Genomic DNA, 6,000 nt, shown 5'->3' with positions numbered 1-6,000 from the left:
TTTTGTGACTCATGTGACTGACGCGCGCGGCCGTGACCAATGGCAGCGGCTCCTCCCTCGCCCGCCTGGCCCCGCCTCCTCTCCGGTCTCACGGCCAATCGGGAGAGCAAGTTCGCCTCCGTCGCCATCTCCTCCTTGATGGATGGGTGCAAAAGCCAATGAGACGGCTAGCCCCGCCCCCTCCCTCCGCCAATGGGCGCCGCGCAATGCGGCGCTCGCGGGCCGGGGGCAGCCAGGGAGGGCCCGGCCGGACGCCCCCGCCCCGGCGGAGTGGCCGCCGCCCCCGGCCGCGCTCCTGCGCTGGGGGCAGCCGCCCCGCCCTCCCCGCCGCCACCCTGAGGGGCTCCGGCCCCCCCCGGCCCCGGGCAGCCCCACCGCCCGCCACACGTTCCCTGGCTGGATGCGACACGGGGCGGGGAGGAGCCGCCCGGCCGCTGCGTGCGGGGGCTCTGCGCGCTCTTAAGGTGGCTCGGGGGCCCGGCCGGAGCGGTACCGGGACCGGGATAGCCGGGGGTGTCCCTGCCGTGGCGGAGGAGGGGTGCCGCCGCCGCCTGGTGTGAGGGCGGCGTGAGGGGGCGGCTGCCGGAGAATTCCCGCTTGGCCGTCAGGGTGAGGGAGCCGGGTGGAGGTTTGTACCGGGTGATAAGAGCCTGTCACATGAGGATTCCTGCTGCAGAGACGGGGAGCAGCGGCTGGAGACAGTGTGTGCCTTCCTGTGTCCGAGGCTGGGCCAGCAAACACGTCCCTCGACGATTGTCCAACCTTTGAAACTTGGGAGCTCCCGGCAGGTGCGGTTGGCACTGGTGGAGATATCAGGTACACTGGCTTTCTTGTAGTTAGGATCCTAAACGTGTAATCGAACCGCTGAGTGTTAAACCACCAGTTTTGGCTTCTTGATTGTGTAAGATGCATCATTACACGCATAGGTATGTCATTTACATAGAGTACACCAAGAAATTTTTCAAGATAACGCAACGTGACTAACAGGTAAATTTTTACATACGTATCTACAGAATCACTGAATCTGTGAGGTGGCAAAAGACCTCTGAGAACATCGAGTCAAACCTTTGACTGAACACCACCATAGCAACTAGACCACCATAACACCTATCACTGAGTGCCACATCCAGTCTTTAAGGTCCTTGAACACTTCCAGGGACATTGGCTGCACCACCTCTCTGGGCAGCCTATTCTAATGTCTAATCATGGTTTCTGTGAAGAAATTCCTCCTGAAGTTCAACCTGAATCTCCCCTGACACAGTGTGAGATTATGTCCTCCTGTCTCATCATGTGGGAGAAAAGGCCAACCCCCACCTGGCTGCCCCCTCCTTTCAGGTGGTTGTAGAGTGAAAGGGTTACCTCTGAGCCTCTTCTACAGGCTAAACAACCCTGCCTCCCTAAAGTACAAGTTCTTGTACTTGTGTGCAACTACATAAACAAAGATTTTCCTGGCTGAAAAGAGGATTAAAAAAAACCCAACAAAAACAGCCAAACATCAAACCCTGCCCAGGGAGAAAAACATGTTAGGATACCTGCATGTTACACAGGATTGCTGAGATGCCTGTTTATTACTAGTTACAAATGGAAGGAACAGTCCTTTAGCCAGGATGTGGAAGAGAATTCCTTCCCAAATACTGAGACTTTCAGTGTCCCAACTGCCAAAAACCAAAGCCACCTCCTACACCTTCCTGGATGTGAGAAGCCCCAACTGCCCGCTACCCATCTGTCAAAATTTATAGATCTCCTTAGACAAATATTAACAATTCAGTCATGCGCAAAGCTTGTGGCATATTGAAAAAATTGGGAGAAGGATAAAATACATTGAATGTAATGTAAAAATAAGCTACATGGTGACTAGTTTACTCTTTTTCTCCATGTCTCCATCTGCTCTCCTCTGTGTTCTACTTAGCTTTTAAAGGCTTTGGGATGTGTCTTTGTTCTCTGAATGCTGAATATGATGATGGATCACGACACATTTATCTCTGTGCATTTCTGCACACTGATCCTTTGCCCTGCCTCCCTAGGGCACTTTTTGTGTTGGATGATAATTTTTGCATTTACATTCTTACAAGCAGTGGAACAAGTTAGTTACACCATACCTTTTAATTGTCTATAAAAAGTAGGCAGTACTTCAGATATTCATTTGGGGAGAGGATCCTGAAAATCAAAAGAAAAAAATAAGTAGGGAACACACATCGGATGCCTGGCACACGTCGAGTCCAACCACAGCTTTTTAACACCTCTGCAGTTGGCTACAGATCAAACAACTTGCAGATACCACCCGTCTGCCTCCCAGCACAATGGTGCTCCTGCCTTGTCTGTCAGTAGAGAGCAGGCTGAGCACCGTATGGACACAAATCTTAGCTAGAGGGGGACTGGGAACTTGGAGTAGCATACACACCTGAAGACCACCTAGCCCAAACAAAAGTCAAAAGAGAGGCAGAAGAACATGGGAGCTGAAGCTAAGTTGTTCATGCAGGACTTGAGTGAGGCTGGGAGAAAATATAGAATAGGACAGAGCTCTGCTGTGGAGGTGGGAGGGAAAGAGATGGTTGTTGGCCCTTGGTAATGATCAAGAACACTGTAATGGGGATCTGTAGTGAGATAATGTGAATAGTATAGGGGGGAAAGGCAGGGAACCCTTTTTGACAGAACAGGTAGTAACATGGGGAGGAAAGTTTTAACTAGAGCTGCTGGCATAGGTGCAGAAAAAAGGGATAGTGTGGGAGAAGGAGGACAGAGAATCCTGAGAGGATGGAGGATGATGACTGACTTCCTGAAATGAAGGTGTGGAACTATGGCACAGGTTTTGACCTGTTGAAGGAATGCAAGGAGTCATTGCAGGTGCAATGGTAACCTCAGCCCTGCAAAAGCAGAACGTCTTAAAACACCCCCTCTACTATATCAATTTCCATATTACAGTTTCTAGAAGGAAAAAAAAAAAGACTTTCTCAGAAAATGCCATTTCCTCCCAGTACGTGTGCTCTTCTCTACTCGAAGCCTTACAGCAGTACTGCCATTTGGAAGGATGCAGGTGTGAAGCCACACACAAAAGGATGAGATGACCAAATATGGGGTGACTTTACTTTTTTAGTGTGCTTTACTGCACAGTCCCCTTTAATGTTATAATGGACTGCTGCCTAGGTCTGCATCCCTGAGGCACATCAACAGGAGACTCTTAGTTTTTGGTCAGCTAGGTGAGAGCAGGACAGCACTGAGCGTAATTCAGAGTCACAGAATGACTTAGGTTGGAAGGGACCACAGTGGGTCATCTGGTCCAGTCTCCTTGTTTGAGCAGGGTCGTCCCAGAGCACATTGTGCAGGATTGCGTCCAGATGATTCTTGAGTATCTCCAGTGAGGGAGATGCACAACCTCTCTGGGCAGCCTGTTCCAGTTGACAGTTTGTACAGTGCAGCTTACCTGACCAATAAAGAAGTTCTCCCCGTGTTCAGGTGGAACTCCCTGTACATTAGCTTCTGCCTCTTCATCCTAGTGGTTGGCACCACTGAGAAGTCTTGTTGCATCTTCTTGGGACCCCCACTTCAGATATTTACACACACTAATGAGTTGAATTAATGGGGTTTCCTGTATGGTTCTAGCTGGCTGTAACACACAGGAGAGATGGCAACGAAACTTTTAACAGGGTTGTTGGAGAAAGACCTTTTAAGATCTGGCGATGTCTCTACAATAGGTTGTGGACACACACAAGGCCGGAGGGAAGATTACTAGGAACGGCGAGCTGCGCTGTTTCGGGGTGGGAGTTGCCTCGGAGCGCTCGGGGCTGAAGCAGGGCACCAGCAGTGCATGGCCGGTGTGAGTAGCGCGGGTGACCCAGGGCGCAGACCCCGGCCCAGGGTGGCCATTTGTGACCCCCGTGCCGGGGCTATGACCGGCTGTCGCAGGGGGGGCCCCGCAGCCGCTGCCCCCCGCTTAGAGCGGCGAAAGGCGGCTGCTGGCAGCGGCCTGGGGGCGAGGGCCCCACGGCCGCCTCCGCGGTGAATGGAGCCCGGTGCCCAGGACAGCCTCGGCCGGTCCCGGCGGGCAGCTCCTCCCCTCCTCCGGCAGAGCGGGCTGCGGCTCCCCCGGCCCGGCGCCTCCTTAACCCGGGGAGGCGGGGGCGGCCGCGGCCGGGGGGAGCCGGGGGAGGCGGAGCGGCGGCCGGGGAGGAGCCGGGGCCTGCAGTGGAGCCGCAGCCCGGAGCAGCAGCCGCGGGAGCGGCGGGGCCTGGAGAGAGTCAGCGCCGCCCGGGCCGGGCCCCCCGCACCGGAGCCCGGGGAGCCCCCCGGGGACGAAGCCGCGGCCCGGCGGAAGGCGGCGGAGGCGCCGCGCAGCCCCGCGCAGGCCCGTGAGCCGCCGCGGCCTCCCGTGGTAGCCGAGCCCGGGCAGGAGGAGCTGGGGCCTGGGGGGAAGCCAGGGACAGCGGCCGGGGTGGGGGGACACCCCCGTAGCCTGCCGGGGTGGGGGAGAGACCCTGCTCGCCGCCCCCCGCCCCGTCCGCAGCCCCGCTAGGCAGCCCCGCGCCCGGTGTGGGGACACCCCGGCGGCCCCCCTGCCTGGCCCCTTCCCCGCAGCTGGTGAGGGAGCTTAACACTTGCCCCTTCCCCACTAACAAGCCAAGGGTGTGCAGAGGCCCCCGGCGCCCAGCCCTCGTAACTATCTAGAAGCAGATCTGGTCTTCCTCGCGTGGGGCAGAGCCTTCTGGAGCTCTCTCGATACTTGTTAAGGGGAGAGGTGTCCTCAGACCCCAGTTCCTGAGGATTGTGAGAATAACCTTTACTGCCTACTGTCTCCTGCTGCTGAGAAAAGTCTTCTGCCAGGCAGAGCAGACTGCCCTTCCCCAGACCAGGTAGTAGCGAGAGTACACCGAAGAAATCCTGTGTGCTCGGGAGAGGCAGTTCCCAAGACAGAAATAAGCAGGAGCTCTCCAGATACTTGCCTAGTAATTTTAATTATTTTCATCTGCTTAGCAGGTGATAAGAGCAAAACAAGGGAGAGAAAACAGAGAGAGATTTAGCTATTCTTTCCTTTTCTTGTTGTTGTTAACTGGATATAAAGGTAATTTCCAATACTGATCTCGTTTTCCTTCATCCCAAGGAAGATCCCTCATCCTCTAATCCCAAGAGGGTTTTCTTCAAATACCCCGTGCAAGGAGAGAAGACACACCTCCTAGTTACAGGGAGAGGGAAAGGCAGATTTCACTGATAATATCCACAGCGATAGCAAGGATTGTTTTAGAGGAAGAAATTCTTCCCCCCCTTAAAGACAAGGTGTACCTAGAGAAAAGGTATTTCTAGGTAGGCAGATTGGGGAAATTGATTTCTGAAATAATCTGACCATCAGTGAAAAGGCTGTTTCCCAGGGGAGCACCTCTTTAGTAGTTTGCTGCCAAAAGGGAGAGAGAATCTCCATCCCGGGATAAAAGCATCAGTTTTAGGGGACTGACAATCCCAAGTAAATTGTTTAAATACTCAAGATCCTGGTTTCATCCACAATCCTTTCACCCTCGAAATATTTTTTGAAGAAGCCCTTGGAATAGCTGACGACAACGGTCTGAGTATGGGTCTCAGAGAAGGAGTGTGAAGGGCAGCACCCCAGCAACCAGCACTGAAGATAATCCACCTCCCTCCAGAAAATCTTCCAGACAGAGTGAGTGACCACATTATATCACCTCTCTATTCCTAGCTGTCCTCTCTCACTTTCTGTCCTTGTTTTCCATGTCTCTTCTTCTCTCACTGTATCTGCTTGCTTTTAATCTTTTAGCTCTTTCTGTTCCTGAACCTCCCCCTACCTTCTTTTTCTGTGTCTTTCTCAGTCTCAGTCATTTAGCTCCCGTATATGCTATATGAAATTGACCTGATTCTTTCCTTCACTATTTAGCTTATGGGAGACCTTAGCCTTATTTAATTGTAAGAAGCCTCTCTTCCCTTTCCCTTCTACTTTATTTCCCTCATTTATTCATCCTAGGCTCAGCCTTAATCATCACTGGTGTGAATTAATTC

The 6,000-nt window shown here is 53.4% G+C and overlaps 1 protein-coding gene across 4 annotated transcripts in view; it reads left to right on the top strand.

Moving 5' to 3' along the window:
- Nucleotides 1-678: 678 nt before the first annotated feature.
- The window catches only part of FOXJ2 (forkhead box J2), a 30,826-nt gene continuing 25,504 nt past the window's right edge, over nucleotides 679-6,000 (top strand). Inside the window, exons 1-2 of one of the 4 annotated variants that reach the window (XM_079308998.1) lie at nucleotides 679-816; nucleotides 5,523-5,647. The gene's annotated coding sequence lies outside the window, so the exon portion shown is untranslated. Of the gene's footprint in view, nucleotides 817-4,182; nucleotides 5,648-6,000 lie in introns of those variants that run through there. The other 3 variants (XM_079308997.1, XM_079308999.1, XM_079309000.1) reach the window with 3 other exon arrangements.

The sequence above is a fragment of the Erithacus rubecula genome (assembly GCF_903797595.1).
Source record: "Erithacus rubecula genome assembly, chromosome: 1".
Taxonomy (NCBI): domain Eukaryota; kingdom Metazoa; phylum Chordata; class Aves; order Passeriformes; family Muscicapidae; genus Erithacus; species Erithacus rubecula.
The sequence above is the reverse complement of the archived record's forward strand: the minus strand, read 5'-3'. Positions and strand labels throughout refer to the sequence as shown.